At 36.2% G+C, this 20,367-nt stretch overlaps 1 pseudogene; it reads right to left on the bottom strand.

The window, feature by feature from the left end:
• Nucleotides 1-472: 472 nt before the first annotated feature.
• Nucleotides 473-20,367, bottom strand: part of LOC124514286 (alpha-ketoglutarate-dependent dioxygenase alkB homolog 4-like) — a 138,838-nt pseudogene continuing 118,943 nt past the window's right edge.

The following is a 20,367-nucleotide window of genomic DNA, read 5'->3' as shown; positions in this document are numbered from 1 at the left end:
CTGATGTGAGGCACATCCCCATCAAAATCAGCTCTCAAGCAGCGCTCACACCACAGAAGAAACAGGTTAAGATCTCTGTTAAAACGTAATGAGCGCAGGTGCGCCTGGTTGGCCCAGTGGTAAGCGACCAGCTGGAGATTTCTGCTCAGGTCATGATCTCAGGGTTCCTGAGTTGAAGCCCCAGGCCTCCTGGCGGACAGCACGAAGCCTGCTTGGGATTATAGCGCTCTCTCTGCCCTCCCCCTACTGCGCTGTCTCTCTCAAAAATAAACTGGGGAAACACACACACACACTCACAAACAGAAAGGCGTCAGGAAAGAGATTCTGGCACTGGGCTTTTCTCCTTCAATCGGGGTGAATGGTCAACTCTGTAGCCAGCATCCGTGGACAGGCCCAGAGCCAGCTCCTGTCCCCAGGGAGGTGGCTCACAGCAGCTCCCGGAAGGTGGCGCGCGTGCGCGGACCTCCGCGTGTCAGGTGGAAGGCACACTCCCACTGGTGCCAGAGGCTCGGGGAACGCCCAGGCAAAGAGCGGCAGGGTAAGGGGGCCGACCTTCCACCCAGGCCTGGGGGACACCAGACGCAGCTAGGTGGAGCAGCAGGTTGTGGGTGTCTCCGCGGACATGGGCAGCCCCATCTGGGCAGGAAGTTGAGACTCAGCAGCAGCTCCCCACGCAAGACAGACGTCGTTCATGTCGGGAGCATGGGCCGAATCCCGCTTAGGGCAGTAGTCCGGGTTCCACTGCTCCACAGGGCAGGAAGTCCTCCAGGAGCCCTGCCACCCCGCGCGGTTGAAGCTGAGGAGGCCCCTGAAGTGGTCTTTAGCTTGTTTCCGAAAATTAACTTTGGGCAAGTAGTCCTGCTTCCTCCATCCAGACTTCAGAGCTTCCAGGGCTCGTGGCCCATCAGGTCCATCAGCTGCACCATCTCGGATTCTTTCTCCTGGGTCACGAAGGCCTCTATCAGCATCACACCTGGGAACAGGAAGGCCCAGCAGCCGTCAAAGTCAGACTGCGGGTGCCAGGACACTTCACCTCTGCGCTGGCGCTCGCAGATCAAGCCGGTCAATCCCAAATCCTTGCAGCCGCATCCCCAAAGGACCTCTGGGACTGCTGCCGTAGCCGGGACAGCAAGGTAAGAACAACATTACAGGAAGAGGAAATAGTAAATGCGGAAACCCCCAGGTACAGAAAGAAAGCCAGTGTGAAATGTACGGACTATCAGGCAGGGACCAGATTACGTAATATTTTATAGGCCATACTAAGGAATTTGGATTTTATTTTAGTTGGTTTGGGAAGCTGCTGGAGAGTTTACAGTGGGGGAGGCATATACCCTGAGTGGCTTGCTTTGCCGTGTGGAGAATGTGCTGTAGGGGGGCAAGTGTAGAAAATACTTATCAGTAAAATGGGGTCAGGATAGTATCTATCTCAGAAAATTGTTACAACTATTTAATGAATGGAGGCATGAAAAACTCTCAGAATAGTACCTGGCATGTAATAAGCACTACAAAAGTGTGTTAAATAAGTAAGAAAAATTGGCTTACTCAAAGTTGTTTTCAGAATTACAAATGCAATGGTGCTTGTGATTGTTAAAAAAAAAAAAAAACACACTTTCAAACAAAGTATAGGTAGGGTAGGTTATCTTTAGGGTAGGAATGACTGAGCACATCCTATCCAATTATTGAACTCATTCTTTCTTCAGTCCCAGTTCCATGATTCTCTGTTCTAGAAAAATTTCTAAGTCAATTCTTTGAATATAACAGTTACTATACCCAGATTTGAACTAAAAGGACTTATTGCAGCGGTGTTTGAGTGGCTCGGTCAGTTAAGCCTCCAACTATTGATCTCAGCTCAGGTCTTGATCTCAGTGACGTGTGTTCAAGCCCAGTGTTGGGCTCTGTGCTCGTAGTAAAGCCTACTTAAAAAAATAAGCAAAATAATAATAATAATAATAATAATAATAATAATAATAATAAAATTGACTGCAAGTTCTTTTAGGATAAGTATTCTCTATCTTTTTTTTAAGTCTCTTGCAGTATCTACTAAGTTTCCTTGTATGCAGATGGCCATCCAAATGGGCTGACATTAGAAGGAGGGCATTGAAGTTGAACAGTATTAAAGAGTGTAAATATTTGAGGCTATGACCACTAAGTGGGAGATTAGTGGGGAAAAAAATCACAAGAATGGAGATAAGTCATTTATATAAAAGCAAGACATTAAGCAATTAGTTGTACAGATACTGTATCTGAAGCTACTCTTTTACATTGAAATAATAAGAGTTTTCTAATCAGGTCAATTTTAAGCACTGTTATAAACCAATTAAACAATAAAGTCAATAGACATATAGAAAAACTGAGCTATATACATATTCTGATAAATCTTCTAAAAGCTCTTGAAAATGATCTTTTCACAAAGCCCACGTATGACTTCCATTAATTCATATGGAAATTTTGCATATATTGTACATCAAGTGGAGATAAAATTCTTTATGTTCAACTCTATAAAGTCTGTACTGTACATTAATTGTTTTGATGTATGATACAAAGTATGGATTATGCATAATGCACAAAGCTTTAAAAGATGAAAAGAGAATAGCTGAAGCTTAACACTGACGCTCCCTTAAAAAGGTGAATACAACGGAGAGAAAGAAATATGCATGTTTTACACACAGTTAAGGAGAACATGTGTAAAGTTTTATATAGTTAAAAAGGACAATGATGAAAGGGGCAGCCTGGAGCTTTCTTCCAGGGAAAATTTTTTTTGGCTGTTTAATACTCACTGAAAGCTTTCTGAGGTATTATTCACTGTTCTCCATACATATAGTAATAAGGAGGGTTTTTCGTTTTGTTGGTTTTTGTTTTTCCATTTCTCCACTCTGACAAATTGATGATGGTTTGAGTATAGTTTACAGCTTAAAACTTCTGACTGGTCTCTTGTGTCCTTATTGGCAGCTAGAGTGATCCAGAGAAGCGAAAATAAGGGCATGACACTCCTCGGCTCAGAATACTCAAATCCCTTCTATCAGATTCAGGATAAAGGCCAAAGGCCTCACACTGGCCTGCAGAGTCCTAAATTATTCATCTCCTGTTTCCTTTCTAACCAAAGCACCATCTTCCCTATCCCCATCTCGCTGTGCTCTTTCAAATGAGGTAGGCACATAACTGCTTCAGAGTCTCTATTGCCTGGCCTGCTTTTCCCACAGACTGAGTGTGGTTCATTGATTCCTTCCTTCAGGTCTTTAAACAAATGTCACCTCAAAGAAGACTTTATCTAACCATTCTGTTTAACTGTTTAAAATTACAGCTACCCGTTCTCCTCACTGTTTGGCCATTCTCTTCTGTCTTCCCTGATTTATTTTCCTCCACAGACGCAGCACCATTAGAGTACATATTTTATTGATTTGGCTGAGTGTGCATGCATCTATATATATGTTGTGTATGAGTCTATATTATCCAGTTACAAATTAAGATTCATGAAAATAAGATCTTTATTTTGTTGTCAGAACCATACAACCCCTATAACAATAGTTCCTGGCACATTTTTAGTGCTCGATATTTATGTGCTGAATGAATATTTGATGAATAAAACAAACACATGATCCTAGACAGCAATTTGAATTATTAGGTAGTAAAGTTTTACTTTAAACAAATTTCATCTTAGGATTTATGTTTATAGAGTTTTTTTACTATAATTTCTATTTCATTTTCTGTGTCTTAAATTATCATAAAGTATATATAGTAGTCATATAATGAAAAATCTGAAAATGGAGTGACTTCATAGGTTTATAATATTCATACTTTTCTTTATATCTTTGTAAAATATCCTCATGTAAAAATACAAGAATTGCAGAAACTTTTTTCTCTTTCTTTTTGTGATTTGGCATGTGATTTCTTTCCTGTAATTTTGTTAAATTGATATGGTTGATGAATCATATGAAGAGTGTGGAATGTGACATAAAAAAAATAGAGCAATATATTCAACTTGACTGGTAGAGCAGTGTTTTCAGAGTAGTTTTGAAGGGAGCAGATAATAGTTGATTATAGAAATGCTATTTTCCATGATGGGAAAATAAATAAGCAATTTAATTAATAGTGTTTTGTCTAAAATTTTTATATTTTCTTTAGCATCATGTAAATCCATAATTGTCTCAAGATTTAAAAAATTCAAAATAAATTTTATTTAATTTACTTTTAATCACTAATTTAGTAAATATTAGCACCTGTTGTGTTTCACACATATGTCCCGAGTGTTTAGGGTGAATATGGCATTTGAGCCCTGGTGTTAAAATTGTGAAAAGAGAAACATAGTCTCTGTTCCAAATTATCTTACACATTAGGAGACACAAAATAAATAAATGAAGAGATTATTATAACAATTCTAGAATAAAATGGAATAAAGGGTCAGGCATTGGTAGGTAGAGCACTTTTGATAATATGAAAATAGATATTTCTCAGAAGAAGATATTTTATGAGAGTGAGTGAGCATATTAGATATCTGAGGGAGAATATTTCAGGGACAGAAACCAACAACTTCAAGTCTAGAAAACTCCAGATAGTCTCTGGATAGGGGCTAGACAGACACAGCTTCTGTCAGCAAAATATATGAATTCTTCCTACTCTTCCATTGCATGTGTGTCCTTAGGACCTTTGACTAATAGAACAATCTATACTACAAGGATGCATAGAAGATAAAAATTCAACATTTTATAATATGGAGCTCATTATGTACAATAACAGGCTGATGAGAATTAGAGAGGTTCTACAGAGCAACAGTTGGGAGACTTGGCATTTCTGCATTATCATAGATTCCTCACAATCACCTTTCTTCTTTTTTTATAACATAGCAATAACTTTTTGTCTGCATAATTGTTACAAATATATGTGTAGTGACTATTTATGGCATAATTATTTCAGGCCAAATCCAAACAAACCTCACTATCCACCCAATTCTCTTCCTTCAGTGCTTAGTCCATGTTTTCCTTCTGTTTCACTTCTGTATTCTGTTATTTCATTTCTCTGTTGTCTTCACATTTGTATGTTCACATGCACACATACGCTTTTATAAGTACTATTAATTATATTTTATTCTGCATTGCAACTTGGTTTGAGCATGTCAAAAGCAAGAATCACATATTTTCATCTGTGTATGCTTAACAAAATAAAGTGTAATAAATATTTGTTACTTGAAATAATGATGCTAGGTTAAGCATAATAAGGGTATTGAGACAGGCATGTACAAAATAACTCACAGAAACTGAGTTGTTCCATTTGAGCTACAAGTTAAAATGTGAATGGCAATCATCATCATCATCATCATCATCATCATCATCATTTGTCATACTTTGTTTTGCTTTTGTTCCAACTATTGATAACAAAGCCCATTTTCTCGTTTAGTCCCCATATCAAACTTAGGATGTTGGCACTTTAAAAAAATTTTTTTTTAATGTTTATTCTTTTTTTTTTTTGAGAGAGAGAGAAACAGACAGACCATGGGCACATCATTGGGGAAGGGGCAGAGAGAGAGGGAGACACAGAATATGAAGCACAGAGCCCGATGTGGGGCTCAAACCCACAAACTGCGAGATCATGACCTGAGCCAAAGTTGGCTGAGCCACCGACTGAGCCACCCAAGTGCCTCAGGATGTTGGCACTTTTATCATCCCTGTTTTACAGATAAGGACACTTTGGCATAGAAAGGTTAAGCAACTTACTTAACTTCATTCATTTAATAACAAGAGAAGTTAAATACTACATCTAATTTCATAACCTGAATTTATATATCTATGCTACAAATAGGGTAGAAGATTTTGCTTACAAGCAACAAAATCCTTATCCCAGCCTACTTAGGAATATCTACAAAACAAAATTGGTTTCAGGTAGAACTGGATTCAGTCAGAAAATACTTTGGGACCACAGTAATCTATGTTGATGCTGATTTCTTCTGTGCTTTATTCTTAGACAGATTCTTTTCTTTATATTGTATATTTAGCTTCCAGCAGCTTCAGCCTACAGTCTAACTCCTAGCAGCAGCACTTATGAAAGGGAAATGATCTTTTCCAAGGATTACCATGCTTCTCCAGAAGTCCCTTTAGCTCCGGGTGGTATGATTAGGGCCAGTTGTTTCTGTCTGTCTTATGGTCTCTGATATAAAAGGCTCCAGTGGTTCAGCTTTCAGTCACAAGCCCACTCTGAACTACACGTGGGGTCACTTCCTCCCTCCCCTCACCAGGTAAACACCTGGATTGAGGGCTGAGGAGAGATTTTAAGTAAAACATGTGCTGTTTCCAGAAGAAGAGTCAAACTGCTGTGAGCAAACAAGAGGTATATGTACCTACTAGAGGTAAACATTCATTCAAGTCGTGGAAATAATTAAACGCCCAGTATAGGAGTTGGAATAATAATATTCTAGATGTTAGGAAACCATCAATCATGGATATAAAGATCTGTTCTCAAAGATTTCTATAGTCTCTTAAAGGAAAAACAGTGAATCTATATTTGTTACTATTATATCCTGAAAACCTGGAAAACTTGAAAACCAGATACCTGGCACAGAGTAGCTGCATAATGTACTTGCTGACTTGGAATTAATTTAACTGACTTCAACAATAATCAGGATAACGAGGGAGATTAATGATCAGTTCTGGTGAGATACCACACCAGAACTTTTCAATCTAATCTTTCATCTTTCTTATCTACCCTCAGAATCTTAAACTAACTTCTATAACCTTATATATGCTGATAAATAATATACCTAAATTTCCAACCTTAACTACTTCTCTGAACTTCACAACCATATATGAAATTTCCTTTTAGACTAAGTATCCCACAGGCACTTTAAATGAAGTATATTTAAAACTGAACACATTATCAATTATCCAAAGCTTGTCCCTTTTTGTAAATATCCATTTAGTAAATTGCACCACCTTGTGTCTCTGGGCTTAGTCACAAAAGCTTGAAATATAAAATCATTTCCGATCTTTGCTTTATACACTTGACCAAGTGTGAACTTGTGAAAAAGCTCTCAACTCTGCTGCCTTATCAATTCTCATATCCTTATGGATTATAAAAATTTAATTGGCGCCTTAATGTCTGTTAACCTAGATTATCAAAATAATTTACTTTCTTTTCAGCTTTATTGAGATGTAATTGACAAAATTGTAAGACATTTAAAGTGTACAGTATGCATGTATGTACATATGTATGATTTGATGTGTGCACACATTGTGAAAGAATTTCCCCCATCCAGTTAACATATCCTTCACCTCATATAATTACTCTTTTTACTTGTTGATGAGAACATTTAAGTTCTAACTCTCAGTAAATTTCGGGTACACAAAGCAGTGTTATAAACTGCAGTAACAATATTATAATAAGATCTTCAGACCTTATTTATTTTATAGCTGAAAGTTTGTACCTTTTTACTCACCTCTGTTTTCCTTACCCCCACTCCCCAGCCCTTGGCAACTACTTTTCTACTCTTCGTTTCTATGAGTCTGACTTTTTTTTTCTTTTAGAGTCTACATGTAAGTGGTACCATACATTATTTGTCTCTTTCTGTCTTGCTTATTTCAGTTAGCATAATGCTAAATATGTTTTGTAGGGTTTTTGTGAATCTTCTAGGTTTATCCATGTTGTCACAATTGATAGTATTTCCTTCCTAAGGTTGGATTTGCATACACACACACACACACACACACACACGCACACACACACACATAAATGCAATACATATATATATATATACACACACATGTATACACACACATATACATACATACACCACACTTTCTTAATCCTTTCATCTGTTAACAAACATTTAGGCTGTTTGCATATTCTGGCTTTTGTGAATGATGCTTCAATGAAGTTCAGCTATTTATTTGAGATAATAATTTTGTTTTCTTTGATACATACCCAGAAATGTGACTGCTGGCTATATGGTAGTTCTGTTGATAATTTTTGAGAAACCTCAATACAATTTCCATAGTGGCTGTACCATTTGCATACAATGTACATGGGTTCCTTTTTTTCATTTTTCCATATTCTCATCAGCATTTTTATCTCTTGTCTTTCTGTTAAAATCATCCTAAGAGGTGTGACGTGACATTTCATGGTGGTTTCGATTTGCATTTCCATGATGACTAATGATATTGGGTACCTTTTCATGTACGTATGGGCCACTTGTAGGTCTTCTTTGGAAAAGCATCCATTCATGTCCTGTGCCCATTTTCAATTGGGTCCCTTTTTGCTATTGAGTTATATGAGTTCTTTGTATATTTTGGATATTAACCCCTTATCAGATATGTGGTTTGCAAATATTTTCTCCCACTCAGTAGGTTGCCTTTTAATTTTCTGAATGGTTTCCTTTGCTGTATAGAAACTTTTTAGTTTGATGTAGTCCCACTTGTTTGTTTTTGTTTTTAGTATCTTTGCCTTTAATGTCAAATCCAAACAGTCACTGCCAAGATCAATGTCAAAGAGCTTATCCCCTATGTTTTCTTCTAGGATTTTTAAGGTTTTGGGTCTTACATTAAAGTCTTTAATCCATTTTGAGTTGATCTTTGTGTATAGCGTAAGAAAGGGTTTCAGTTTTATTCTTTTGTATATGGCAGTCCAGTTTTCCCAACACTGCTTATTGAAAAGATCATCCTTTTCCCATTGTATATTTTTGGTTCCTTTGTCAAAAATAAATAAAATAGCCCCTTTCTCAATCTTGACAGAGTGATCTTCTGTAATAAATGAACCTCATCAATCAACTTTGTCTGAGCCTGGGGTTATCTCTCAATTTTTGTAACGTCCAAACCATATTCTTTGTTCTTATTGACTCACAGTAACTGAGGATATGCTAAGATCTTGAAGGGGAAGATCTTAAAGGGGAAGATTGCATTCAGCTCAATGCAGACTAATTAGAAGTCAGAGCCTTAGGCAGCAGCTGAGAAAATAAGTCCATTCCGTGGAGAAACTGGGAGATGGGCGCTGTTGCCACTTCTGCCCTGGGCCAGGCTGTATAGCTGTACAGCTGGGGAAGGGGTAAGGTTCACCTGTGCCAGTTAGGAAGTGCTTCTTTGTTTCTACAATCCTGGGGAACTTGTGAATGAAGCCCCCATTGTCTTTCAGAGAGTCAGCTGATCTGGAAACCCATCTCTTGGTAGCAACTGCAAAAGTTGTGGCACAGACGTGTTACAAGCTCCTTTCAGGGAGATACTGGTGCCTTGTAGTGTGATACAGGGAGATGGTTGGGGAGATGACCCTTGGTTTCTTTATTGCCTGAGAGATCAGAGCTGGGCCATAGATTCAGCTAAATTAGAAGCCTGACCCTTAGGCAATAACATTTAAAGTATGCAGATGGTCCTCTTTCAGGATGAGGCTGGGAGATAGACATTATTGTCTGTTCCCTCTTAGCTGAGCCCTGAAGAGATAACCAGTTAAGAAATCCTGAGTTTGCCACAGTCATTTGGAACTCATTAATGAAAGCCCTCTTAACTATCAGAACCAGGCAGTCTGGGGACCCACCCCTTGGGTGGCAGCCATAAAACCAGGGGCCAGGGTTGGAGTTTACAGTGAGAATGTATCTCAGCCTCTCCTACCCATATTGATGCTCACTGTGGAGAAGTCATTCATTAAGTTTCTGGATTTCTTTAAGAGGTAATTGCCTGGTGTGTAGCTGCATGTTTGATGTGTCCGTAGAAGGAAGGGAGTTCTAGAGCTTCCTATGTCGCCGTCTTGGTTTATATCTCTCCAAGAAATCCTCAAAATTATTTTCTTAATGTTACTTCTTCAACTGGAATTTCATACTCTCGAATCCTCCATTTTTTTCATCCATTATTTTTATTCAGTATAGATTCAGTGACCATCCATTTAAATGATGTTTTAACTTATATCTGAGTTCTTTTCTATCTTTACCTATTTTCCAGATTCCAGCTTAGGTTAGCTGATACCACCTGCTTTTTCTTCTCTGGATTTTTTGTTAGGCTAGAAAATTGTTGTTGTTCTTTCCTGAATATTTTGTATTTAGACATGTAGATCACAAGATGAGATTTAGGGAAAATCATTTAAGGAAAATCATCTGGCAATGTTGAGCAATGGGTAAAATGGTTATACTCATTAGTCATAGTGGCTGGTTCCCTGTTCTATGGCTCTTTGTGTTGTGGCAACATTACCTAATCCTTGTGGAGAGTAGAAGGGTGAAGGTAAACACATTCTGGAGAAACAGAGTGAGATAGAATTTGGTTAATATATAGAAATTACAGTTGATACAATAAATCAAAGATTTCTCTAAATCTTTTAGACTGAAGTCAGAGTATCTGGTATCCAGGAAGCAAATCCTGACTTAGTAAAGGGGGGATGTTCAAAAGTATTATTTATTTGAGGAGGAAGGGACTGATGAAATGGGTGGCTGGGGGAGAACCATTGCATTAGGGAGAACTGAAATAAGCTCTGCAAGTATCTGAAGGCTTGGGAAGAAAACAGGTTTTCCTTTTTCAGTAATGATTTTGATTTGATTTGATCTTTTTAATTGAAGTATAGTTGACACACAATGTTACATTAGTTTCAGGTATACAGCATAGTGATTCAGCATCTCTAAATGTTATGGTATGCTTACTACAAGTGTAGCTACCATCTGTCACCATCCATTGTTATTACAATGCCATTGACTGTATTCCCTTTGTTGTACAGTTCATCCCTGTGACTTATTCCATAACTGGAAGCCTATACCTCCCACTCCCTATCACCCATTTTGCCCATCCCTCCAACCCCCTTCCCTCTGGCAACCAACAGTTTGTTCTATTTGTGGGTCTGTTTCTAAAACAGGTTTTCTTTTATAGAGGTGACTGAACAAGGTTGGATGAACTGAGTGTGGAAAAATGGGATGAAAAAATGGCATGATTGGATAGTAGGTCAGAGAATATTTTACCCTGCACAGAGTCTATTCTTGGAAGAGGCCTTTAAGAAGTGATTCTATATTGGCTCAGGATGAAGATGGACCAAAACCAGGGACTTGGGAAAGAATCTTAATATTTTATTAATAAGCACTTTGTTCTGATTAATCATTGGGGATCAAGTGGTTAAACTAATCATTTATGAGGAAATAAATGGAGATTTGGAGGGTCTGTGTCTGGCTTTATCATAGATAAACAATGGGGGCCTCTTTGAGTTTCATCTAAGTCATATGTGGAGAGGTAGTGTGTGCAGTAAGCAATTTCCTAGAGCATAAAATGTGGGATAATTTCTTAATATCTCCTATTTTCTAGCATTACAGGGCTTGAATAAAGTTCAACAGGGCCATTAGACAAACAGAAGAAAGGGTCCAAATTAGGACAAAGTCCAGCTTGGTACATTTTTAGTAAATTATCTTAATGAATACATTCTATAGATGGTTGGTGAAATAAAGCTCAGTTGGGAGGAGAGGGCTAAAAATATCTGAAACCATTATTGAGGGAGTAAATAATTTGCACATTTTTTCTTGAATGAGTGAATGAATAAATGAATAAAAATGAGTAATATTACTACTGATAAAAACAGATCTAATAATGATCTTACTGACTCTATAAAGAAAAGAAAATCTCCATTTGCTACTTTTTACTTAGACACTGAATAGACCTCTCAAAAGGAATCCTCAGTTCTAGTTATTCTGTGCACCACTGCCTTCCACTAAAACAAACCAAAACAAGTGAAACTGGTTCTCCCCAGTATTCTCAGATTAGTAAACGGGACCACTAGTCACCAATTTTCATGCCCAAAGCTAAGCATTATCCTTGCTTCCTTTCTTTTCTATCCTATATTTAATCTATCAACAAATACTTCAGAAACTGTCTTCAAATATATCCTGAATTTAATTATTTCCATTCACTTTTTTTTTTTTTTTGGTTACTGCCTTATTTCATACCATCATCTATTGCCAGCACTACCATAATAACTAACTGGTTGTTCTGCTTCCAAGTTGGTTTCCTTAGACTCTATTTTCCACACAGCAGCCAGAATGATCTTTTAAAAAGTTTAATCACATCATCCCCTGTTTTAAACCGATTTATAACTTCCCATTGCTCTCAGAATAAAATTAAACCTCTTATTATGGCCTAAGAAGCTTTACATAATCTCTCACTACATAACTGTGGGGCCTATTCTCTTGCATTGTTGTTCTTGCTCACTGTACTTTATCCAGTGTGACCTCCTAACTATTCTTCAAAACACCAAACTAATTGCAGGTGAATAGACTTTAGTCTTGCTCATCTCTCTGTCCAATACATATCCCTTCAGATTTTCTCTCACCCTTTTGTGTTTTTGTTTTCTCTTTTACACGATTATGCATCAATGATTATTCAGCACTCACTGAGAATCCCCTATCCTTATTATTTTTTATAGATTTTATCACTGCCTCCCATCTATAAAATGGAACACAGGGTGTCTACATTAAAACAATAACTAAATGTAATAATAACAAAAAAAGTGCTTAGGATCTTTCTTAGTATGTGACAATATTCGTTATCATTGTCATCTTTGACATTATACCTACAAAAATATTATACTAATTTATATGTATTATTGAATACTGTCTCTCTTAAAGTAGAGTGAAGTCCTATGATAGGAAAGACTTTGTCTTGTTTACCCTTTATCCCAAGAACTAAGGATACTATCAGCCATGCAATGAGGAGTCAGTAAATATTCACTGGATGATATGTATAAGAATTGTAGTCTCAATAATATCTCTTCTTTATATCAGCGGTTTTAGTTTTCAAGAAGTGTAGGTATTCTCGTGTTTGTCATGTCACTCAGGTGGTGGTGTTTATGTTAAGAGAACACAGAGAAGTCAGGAAGAGAGAATGCCAACACTGTATCAAAAGGGCAGGATATCAAAGATCCCTAGAAAATCATTTATCACCATTCGGAACATAAAAGTATCTCCAGTGACCCGTAAGCAACTCTAATGACCCAGACAGTAGATATAGTAAGCCAGTAATTTTGTTGTTGCCTTTGAATCAGACAACTGTTGCTTTTTGGTCTAGTAAGCTTCCACACTCATGACTCTTTCCTCCCTTGCCTGTTATTATTTCTACTTTCAGCACTTCTTAACTATGTTTTTCCTTTCACTGTGTTATCTATTTAGCCTTGTGTTTAAACTCTCTATTAAAGATTTGATTGCATAATGACCATCTGTGGCAGATGATGACATTTTTGGTTGTCTGCTTAATAGCCATCTCATATTTCTTACTAACAGAAGCTCTATTTTGTTTAGACACCAGTGGTCAGTTCTGGTGATTATTCATGATTGCTTTAGTTCAGTTACGCTTGTCTGAATGCCAGTGAAACAGAATGAGTGAGAAATTAGGGGTTGCCTATTAGAGAGTTCCTGGGAAAGGTTTTGTTTCCTAATAATGGAGTGTCATGAGAAAACACTTTTGCTCCTATTCCCTTCCATTTCATACCCCATGCTGTCTTGGGATCACATAATGCCTGAAACTGTGACAGCCATCTTAGAGGTAGTGATATAGTTATATCTTCAGTGCTGTTCTTGAGTGGCTGTGCTACTTGGGTAGCTACTTAAGTAATGGTTCATTTCCTTGTGGTTCAAGCCACTTTTAGCCAATTTTTATTACTTCCAGCTGAACAAATCCTGATACACTACCCAATAGATAATGGTATTAACGGACTGATTTCTCTACAAAGGACACCAAAGTATCATGGAATGCCTTTAATTTCTAAGAGAAATACTTGGTCTAGTGTGTTGTGACCACAGCACTAGAGTCACAAGATTCAAAGCATGGCCAATAGGGTAGAGAGGGCTAGCTATAACCTCTATTCTGAGAAGATAGCGTGGGAAGATAGAGGTACTCGACGTACTCATTCCCAAGCTGTTTTAACACTTTATTTTTAAAAAGTTGAAGAATCAACTTTTTATATAAGACCCATAACTGATCACAAACCATTTTGCACATGGTACATACATCTGACTAAATCTTTGTCACGTGTTTCCTTGTCTTTATGCTCCCTTTCCTGACTTTTATGTAAGCATCCGGTGGGAAAAGATGAGTCAGAACGTTTGCCACATAAAAGAAAAGTGGAATGTTAAAAAGGTGGTGGGTAATTAAAGAGATACAGATTATTGGGTGCAAAATAAAGCTGTGCTCTCACCTCAAAGACTAGAATGCAAATATTAGAACCTAACACAGGGCAATTAATGGACAGTGTTCTATACATTTATAAATGTATGTTTTTTAAACCTAAATCAATACACAAGTAGTTTGTTAAAGAACTTCAGAATAAATGCATGAAAAAAGGCCAATAACTAGTCTACTTTACTTTTGAATATTTTTAAATTGACTTACTCTTTGTGTTCCCTAATGTACTCAGAGTTAATTAAATGTTACCTGTCTTCTTCATAAGTAATAACAAAGAAGTCGTTTAAAGCAAATCTGATTCTTCTTCCAAGATAACCCCTTTATAATGTATTTTGTGTGTGTGTGTGTGTGTGTGTGTGTGTGTGTGTGTGTGAATCAAGTGTTTGTAGTACTTCTTTGAAAAGAAGGAAACGCTCTCAACTGAACTGAATTATTAGCATTTCCAACAATTGTATTTTTAAAGTATGTCAGAAAGTGACATAAAAGTACTAGTTACAGTCAGTCATGAAGCCATGTTATAAAGTGGCCTATCACATTTCAAACCTTGCATTTTGTCATTCTTAGAAGTAGTCTTCTTCCCCCACAAGAGGAGGTGGGGGGATCTATCACTAAAAGTGACGTGAATATCAGAGAGTGTTGACAGATGGAACCTGTCACCTCATTCCCTGTAATGCTGTAGGCTGCTGAAGGTTTGTTGAAAGATCCACAGTGACAGTGGAAAATTTTATATACCTAGGGTGTTTTTTTTGTATATTTTAAATAAATAACTCAAAGTGATGTGCTCTAAACTAGCATTTCTTAATCTATGCTGAATACTTAGAAGAAGTATCATATAAATGTATACTACACATGACAACTTATTATGACCTATGTATAAAGCTTTAGGAAATGGCTAATTCCAAGTCATTTCAAATCAAAAATAATTTTCAAAGCCAAGCAGATAAAGTAAATTCATCTTCCTTTAATCAATAATTTTCTCCTTTTTTCTTCCACATCATTGCACTTGTATCAGTTTAACAAATTATTATGTCATTGTGTTTTATACAATCACACACATTTTGCCCATTGGATTTTAAACCTATAAATTAGTTGACCTCAGCACAATTACAACAAGATACTGAAGAAATCTGTTGATTGAATCAATTTTACTTACTATACTTGTGTTAGAAATAAATTATCCTTAAAATGTTTTAGCGTTCTATGGAATTGTATTATACATATAGACAAATGAACATATAAGTGTTCAACTTGCTGTATTGCTACAAACTAAACACACCTATACCACACAGAGTGCAAAAAACTTAAATGTACACCTCAATTCTTATGGATGGTTATTCATATACAATAACCACCAAGATTAAAATACAGAACATTTCCCACAACACATGAGGCCCTTCCTTTAGATCCTCAGTCAATGAATGTCTCGAGAGCTAATCAGTTATTCTGACTTCTGTAATCATAGATTAGGTATTTTTGCTCTGTTCTTTTTTTCTAGAATTTTTTTTTCTCACAGTTTTCTCTCTATATATGTTTGTATTCCATTGCCTTATGTTTACTAATTCTGTAGTCTACTGTTAAACTCATTGAGTACCTTGCATTTTATAGTTTTAAAATGCCCATTTAAAAAATCTATTTTAATTCTCAGTTGAAATTTTCAATTTTAATCAGTTTTTCTTTCCATCTGTTCCTACATATATATTTTTCAAAATATTGATCATAAATTAAAAGAAAATCTTGTCTACTGACACCAGAGACTAGATTATCTGTGCATTTACTTTTCTTTTTACCTCTCCTTTGATTTTTGGTCATATTTTCTTAGCACTTCATGTATGTTATTATTATTATATAGTTAGACAAAACAAACAAACAAATATAGAAACTGCAAATGACATCCTCTACCAGAGAACATTTTCCTTTGAAGCTTAGAGTCTGCTCACTCCAACCAGAGTTAGGTTGCTAGTTTAGTAAGACCCAGGCCTCCTTGTTCTTCAGGGTGACCCCCCTGGTCTTTTTAAGACCCTTAGTGGGTCGCTGACACATCAGAACTATGAGACTACAACAGTTTCAGTTTTTCCCTTAAAGATTTTGTGCTTAGCTTTTTATCCTTCTGTCCTACATGCCTTCAAAAGTCATAAAGGGAAATGTTTTATTTTATTCATTTTATTTATTTCATTTTATTTCATTTTATTTCATTTTATTTCATTTCATTTCATTTTATTTTATTTTATTTTATTTTATTTTATTTTATTTTATTTTATTTTATTTTATTTTATTTTATTTTATTTTATTTTATAGTCGGTTCCTTTCTTCTTCTAGAACTTTGTCTCCTAGCTATTTAGGACTAGTCTCCCTAGCTGTCCCCAGAAGTTATGGTTAGGCCCAGTTTTGAATTTGAGGCTCTTCTGGTTGTACTCCATCATAGCAGCCCCAACCAACTGACAGAACATCATTGCTTTCTTTCCAACAATAATGTCTCTCTGTCTGGGCCAGCCTACATTTTCAGCCTATGCTCAGAAATGGCAGATGTGTCCAAATTTTAGGTTTATCTGCTCTTCTTCATTGATTCCACAGCCCTTCAGTGTTGTTTAAATAAAGTTTTAAAGCTTACCTGTCTTTTGTAGCAGTTGCATTAAGAGTATTGGACAATAGGGGTGCCTGGGTGGCTTGGTCGGTTAAGCGTCCGACTTCGGCTTAGGTCATGATCTCACGGTCCGTGAGTTCGAGCCCCGCGTTGGGCTCTGTGCTGACAGCTCAGAGCCTGGAGCCTGTTCCAGATTCTGTGTCTCCCTCTCTCTCTGTTCCTCCCCTGTTCATGCTCTGTCTCTCTCTGTCTCAAAAATAAATAAACGTTAAAAAAAATAAAAAAAGTATTGGACATCTTCAACATCTTTTGCCATAATGATACTGTCCATATAAAAATTTTTAATATAACAAATTTCTTTTTCCCTTCCGACTTCTTCCACTTAAGCCCTTATCTAATCAGAGTACTGTTTAAGAAATCTAATTTTTAGAAAGATTACAAAAGTAGTGACTTTCTAATGCACATGTATATGTATGCATTTATGTATGTATATGAAAATGATTGGAAAAGGATTAAATATTCAACAGATTACCAGATATCATCATTTGAAGATGTTCAAAATCATGCCAGGTTCAATGTATCAAAATTCAAGTCTTTTTCATCCCTAACATCCACCCCTCCCCATAACTTTTGTTCTTCTTCCATCTGTATGGCATGCACAGTGCCCGTTGTGGCTACATAGAGCTAGAGAGTTGGGAGATTATCTGTATTACTTCTGATGTGAAATTTATGAATGAGTCCTGAGATTCTCTTTGATACAATTGTCTCTTCTTTCCTCCATTAGGGCTTAGTCCGAGTTCATTTTTCCAAGTACCTTCATTACAACAACCTCCAGTGAGTTTCCCTCTTCTAGTTTGATGCCCTTTTAATCATTCTTTCACATAACTGCTAGTTATATTTCTAAGACAAAAAAAAAATTATGTAACTTTTTGATTTAGACCTTTCTGAATAAATTTGTTAGTAAGTACAAATACATTGGCTTAGCACATAAGACATTTCATAATCTGATTTCTGTCTACCCTCCAGTGTCTTACTCTTGTTTTATATGACCTTCACTCCAGAATGTAATGGCCCCTGCAGTGTCCCAAATGTGTAATGATACTACCACCTCAACATTTTTTATGATGCTCTCCTCCCTACCTGGAAAACATTTGTAATTTTCTTATCTGAATAACACCTACCATTCCTTCAAAAGTACCCCCACGAGTTTGTCTTGATCTCTCATGAGTGACAACAGAGTCTCTTGTTGACTTCAAAATAGCCCCCTGTATGCCTCTGTCATGCATCAGACTTCAGCTCAGTTCATGATCTCGTGGTTCTTGGGTTCAAGCCCCATGTTGGGCTCTGTGCTAACAGTTCAGAACCTGGAACCTGCTTCAGATTCTGTGTCTTCCTCTCTGTCTGCCTCTTCCCTGTTCACACTGTGTCTCTCTGTGTCTCTCTCAAAAATAAATAAACATTTAAAAAAATCTTTTGAATTGTTTCTCCTGCTAGAGGATAAATACCTTGAGAACAAGGACCTTATTTATTTGACTTTATGTTCTCAAAACCTATCACTGTATCTGTTACAGAGTAATAAAAGTTTGTTGAGAAGAGTGAGATATTGATGAATAATCTACAAATTGGTTTATTGTGCCTTTATCCTTCCTCTATATTACAGTTTTAAATCAGTGGTTTAGGCACATTACTCTCTAGAGGACACTTTATTATGGAATAACCTATTGTTTGTGTTTATCTTTGAGTTGTTCATTTTGCTTTTAATTATTTTTCTTTTCTCAAGATAGTTTTAGATGTTTTGTTATACTCTTTTTTTAATCTTTTCAAGTTCAATATTCCTTTAGTAAAACAATTATTAAATAAGCCTGTTGCTTAAGAACCAAATGTTTTTATTATTTAATTCTGTATCAGTCTATTTATTGATAAATTCTGGTCAGGTACAATCTACAAATTTAGCAAAAATATTTCTGCATATTTTCGATCAGATTAGTACATGCTTTCCAGGAAATTAGCTGGAATTGGAATTAACAGGATTTTTTTTATTATAGCCACAAAATTTTGTAACAGTCAATATGAAATCTAAATAATTTTTTAAAAAAGTTAGGGGGCGCCTGGATGGCTCAGTTGGACGCTTAACCGGCTGAGCTACCCAGGCGTCCCTAATCAATTTTTTGAATTGGAATTTTTATACAAATTAATCTAACACTTGATTTGGTTGGTTTAATTCTCTATATAGCTAAATATAATTATTTTCCTTTCATTTTTTATGCTTTTCTGTTCCTCAGATAATTTTTTTGTCTGTTTGGGGGCTTAATGTAAGTGACCGACTTTGGCTCAGGTCGTGATCTCATGGCTCGTGAATTCGAGCTCCGCATCTGGCTGTGTGCTGACAGCTCAGAGCCTGGAGCCTGTTTTGGATTCTGTCTCTGTCTCTCTCTCTCTCTCTCTCTCTCTCTCTGCCCCTCCCTGGCTCTCAACTGTCTCTCAAAAAGAAATAAACATTAAAAAAATTTAAATGTTACATTTTCTCATGACTACAATTTTAATCCTTTATAAAAGTTAATGTAAATTATACTTAGCTTTTTTTTTTTTAGCAAAAGATAGCATTCATCTTATTGCATACATATTTCCTGACTTTTCACTGAATTAAATATTAGAAGTCGGTAACACCCTAATCTGATGCCATCTGCTGCAATGACAGAATTTCAACATTGTGACAACAATGTCATATCAAATATAAAGACTGATAGATTTGGGGGAAATTAAATAGTGTTAAAAGAAATGTTGAAACAATTAGTAAATGTGTCAGCGAACATTTTTTAAAATGTGAAAGGTAAATGAATCTTGGCTTTAACTATGATACAGTTTCGACTTCTTGATTTTTCTCTTCAGTAGAAACACAAATGTGTTCACTGTGTTTTACTGCAGTAGTGTTTTATTCAAAACAAAATGTTTTTCTATGTAGGTATGTTCTCTCTATATAGCCTTATATGTGATATGATTTCAGGCCCTACATCTAGATGGTAACTGAGTTACACAAGGAAACAGCCCTGGATTATAGGAAACTTCTTTGCATAAACTTGGTTGTACTAGAGAAAAAAAAGTTGTACCAGTTAAAGATGATTACTACAAATATTATAATGTACAATAAAGAACTGTAGCATGTACTAAGATTTGCTAGGCAAGTATGGTCACTCATAGTTCTTTGGTTCTTAAGTTAGAGGCACGCTTATACTTGATACTTAACCTGAACAAGAGACTGAGAGTGTTTACAATACCAAAATACATCTAAAATCGCATAGAGAAGAAAATCAACTTTAAAATAGACAACTGATAGTGTATCAAAAAATGAAATATAGAGTGTATTCTTCATGTCATGATATTGGATATCTGGATAAAATTCAATGAATCTACAAAATCAATGTTCATTTTAAATGTGTATAGATCACTTTTTGTGAGATAATTTTAATTATTCATTTTAATAGTTTAATAAATTTTATAAACTTACATGAAAATAATCTATATGTAGCACTGAATATTTTACTGTACAAAATCTAAACTATTATATTTCTGGTAGAGTTTTACTGAAAATATAATGCCATATAAGCTATTAAGTGCTGAATTTTATGGTATAGTTAGGAGTTTATAGAAAGGTGAGACCACGGCAAGTCAAATATT

This window comes from Lynx rufus, unplaced genomic scaffold (genome assembly GCF_022079265.1).
Source record: "Lynx rufus isolate CCGP_SWC_20201006 ecotype Redwood Valley unplaced genomic scaffold, mLynRuf1.p SCAF_2, whole genome shotgun sequence".
Lineage (NCBI taxonomy): Eukaryota > Metazoa > Chordata > Mammalia > Carnivora > Felidae > Lynx > Lynx rufus.
Note: the sequence above shows the minus strand (reverse complement) of the source record. Positions and strands in the feature narration are given on the sequence as shown.